Here is a 398-nt window from a genome sequence, read left to right as displayed (position 1 = left end):
CATGTTTATCCACTTCCAAATCCATCTGCGTGGTAAATTCATGAAAAGATTGGTGTACGTCACCTTCAGCCATTAGAACAGAGCTGGTGATTTTAGCTTTGGTAGGAGAGATTGAATCGTTTAGAAAACAATTAAGCGTCCCCAGTGGCGCAATTGGTTAGCGCACGGTACTTATAAGACAGTACTTGTGGGATATGCCGGGGTTGTGAGTTCGAGCCTCACCTGGGGAATGAAGATTTTCTTATTTTTCGTTATGAAATCTAATTCTCTTTAAATCCAAAGTTTTCACCGTGATGTATTGTGCTGATTTTATATTATCAGTGTTTGTTGTAAATGGAGTAGTGTCGTATGATTTTACTAAATCACAATGAAAATAATCTCTTTACATTTTTCTAAAC

General features: G+C 37.2%; 1 non-coding gene across 1 annotated transcript; it reads left to right on the top strand.

Moving 5' to 3' along the window:
• Positions 1–138: 138 nt before the first annotated feature.
• On the top strand, positions 139–230 carry Trnai-uau. The gene is given in 2 exon segments: positions 139–176; positions 195–230. It is a non-coding gene; the product is annotated as a tRNA-Ile (tRNA).
• The last annotated feature ends 168 nt before the right edge of the window (positions 231–398 follow it).

Source organism: Limulus polyphemus, unplaced genomic scaffold (assembly GCF_000517525.1).
Source record: "Limulus polyphemus unplaced genomic scaffold, Limulus_polyphemus-2.1.2 Scaffold174078, whole genome shotgun sequence".
Classification (NCBI taxonomy): domain Eukaryota; kingdom Metazoa; phylum Arthropoda; class Merostomata; order Xiphosura; family Limulidae; genus Limulus; species Limulus polyphemus.
This window is presented reverse-complemented; position numbering and strand designations above follow the sequence as displayed.